This window comes from Thalia democratica, unplaced genomic scaffold, assembly GCF_965202585.1.
Source record: "Thalia democratica unplaced genomic scaffold, ktThaDemo2.hap1.1 HAP1_SCAFFOLD_1350, whole genome shotgun sequence".
Lineage (NCBI taxonomy): Eukaryota > Metazoa > Chordata > Thaliacea > Salpida > Salpidae > Thalia > Thalia democratica.
Genome location: NW_028140225.1, coordinates 30,001 through 32,233, shown reverse-complemented (window position 1 = coordinate 32,233; position 2,233 = coordinate 30,001). Strand labels below are relative to the sequence as shown.

General features: G+C 27.8%; 1 non-coding gene across 1 annotated transcript; it reads right to left on the bottom strand.

Moving 5' to 3' along the window:
* Nucleotides 1-406: 406 nt before the first annotated feature.
* LOC145848365 (5S ribosomal RNA) lies at nt 407-525 on the bottom strand. The gene has a single exon (XR_014371917.1). It is a non-coding gene; the product is annotated as a 5S ribosomal RNA (ribosomal RNA).
* Nucleotides 526-2,233: the final 1,708 nt, after the last annotated feature.

Sequence of the window (2,233 nt, the reverse complement as noted above, 5' to 3'; positions counted from 1 at the left end):
TAGTATCTGTTGGTAACAGTAAATAACTTATTATGACTCACAATACAAAAGTGCAAAATTTATTTTCGTTTGATTTTTCAAGTAGCCACGCTTTTATTTGTTTTTGGACAAAAAAACTTTTAAGTTTTAGTATAAAAGACTAATTGTATTAATTTTAACTCAGAAAATTGTACTCTACAAGATGGTGCCATTATTTTTTCGATATCTCAAACTGGTCAAACCACTTTTTTAGCGCTCTAATTGGTTTAAACAGCAAATAACGTTATCTGATTGGCTTACGTTTTTATTTGCTAATAACTAGAATTTACTTTTCTTTTAAGCGTTAAAGAAATGTAAATAAACGAGTAATAAGTATAAATAGGTCAGAAAGAAAAATAGTACAAAAAAGATGAATTCAAAAAGCAAAAGCCTACGGCACGTGGTATTCCCAAGCGGTCACCCATCTAAGTACTAACCACGCCCGACACTGCTTAACTTCCCAGATCGGACGAGATGGGGTGTGCTCAGTGTGGTATGGTCGTAGGCGTTTGAAAGCGTTTACAAGCCTTTATAAACCCTTCGGTTTGTTTAAAAAACCTATTTGCACTTGATTTACAATCAATTTGATATTTTAAAATTAATCCTTATAAAATTTTAACTTGATGTAAGTATTTTTTTTATTAAAACCTTTTTTTTTGGTGTTTTAATTACAATTACTCCCTGTCACTTTATTTAAGACTTTGTTTAAAAGATTGTTAACTATATTCTATATTAAATACTATGATTAGAAGTAAAGTTTATTAAGTGATTAAACTAAATAAAAAACAATGTTAAAATAAACATGTTGTGTTTAGTTTGTTTTACTATTTCTCATTGTTCTATTTATAGATGGTTTTGTTTTACTTCAAGAATATTTATAGTTAGTTTCTAAAGAATATCTCATACTACATCAGATTTTACGATTAACTTAATTTTAGGTAATAAAATATTTGACGTTTAATTTAATAACTCATCTATGTTTATGTTATAAAATAATAGTATCTAATACACATACATTATAATATAATAATATGTATAACTAGTTGTTTTACTTTAAAATGAATAATTAAGTGGAAGAATTAAAAGAACTCACATTTTTGAAGAGAGCGTGGAAAACCAGAATAGTCTTTTAAAACATTTATTAAATTATCGATAAATATAGAATACAATAGAATTAAACATATAAACGTAACTGTGGTTGCTTAGAAACTGAACAAGAAAATTTTTAATAAAAATATAAAATAGTTATTATATAGAATTAAAATAAAATAAAAGTAATATAAATTATATTTTTAAACTAAATAACAATTCACGAGCAATATTAGCGCATATCAGAGTATGAGTTTATAATAAAGGAATTGCTTCCTTGATGTTGATACTTACCTTATTCAAATAGAATACATTTTCAGCAATCAGGCTTGTGTTTATCTTAGCGCGCGTAACACAACGTTTGTGGGTTTTGGCACACTTTTGTCGATAGTGGGCGCCCCGCCTTTTAAGTACAGAAATTTCGGGAATTTTCGATTTTCGGAATTCTGACTCGACAGATCGTTTTTGTTTGGTCCAGAGACCCCGTAAAAAATTTTTCAGCCCATTTGAAGCATGATGAAAAAATGTTATTTCGACCCCCTTTTTTTAGGGGTTACGGGGACATCAACCCATTTTTTGGGAATAAAAAACTCCTAGAAAAGGACCACTTTTCTTCTTTTTTCGAATTTCGACTTTTTATTTTTTTGGAAAATTTTTCTATTTTCTTTGTTTGTTCTATTATAATGTCGAAAATATTTTTTTTGAGCTTCGCAACGCATAAGGACTAACGTAAGGTAAGTTTTAAAAGATTTTTTTTTTCGATAATTTTTTCTATATTTTTTGTTTGGTCCATTACAAAGTCGAAAATATTTTTTTACGGCTTCTAAACGCGTGTAGATTAACCGTAGGTAGGTTATTTCGAAATTTAAATCTTTCAATATTAATAATTTTTTAGTAAATTGTTCGATTATGAGGTTTTTATGGCTCTTTCAGCACCCAATAAGTACATTAGAAAATAAAACATGAAATAAAAACATCAACTAAAATGAAAATAACATATTCTGTGAAAAAACCTACGAAAATTCTTTATGAAATTTTCTTTGTCACATAATTGGAAGCTAAGAAAAACCGGAAAATAATTCTTCTTGAGCCATGTTTTTGTATGATAAATAGTATGCAAGCTGCC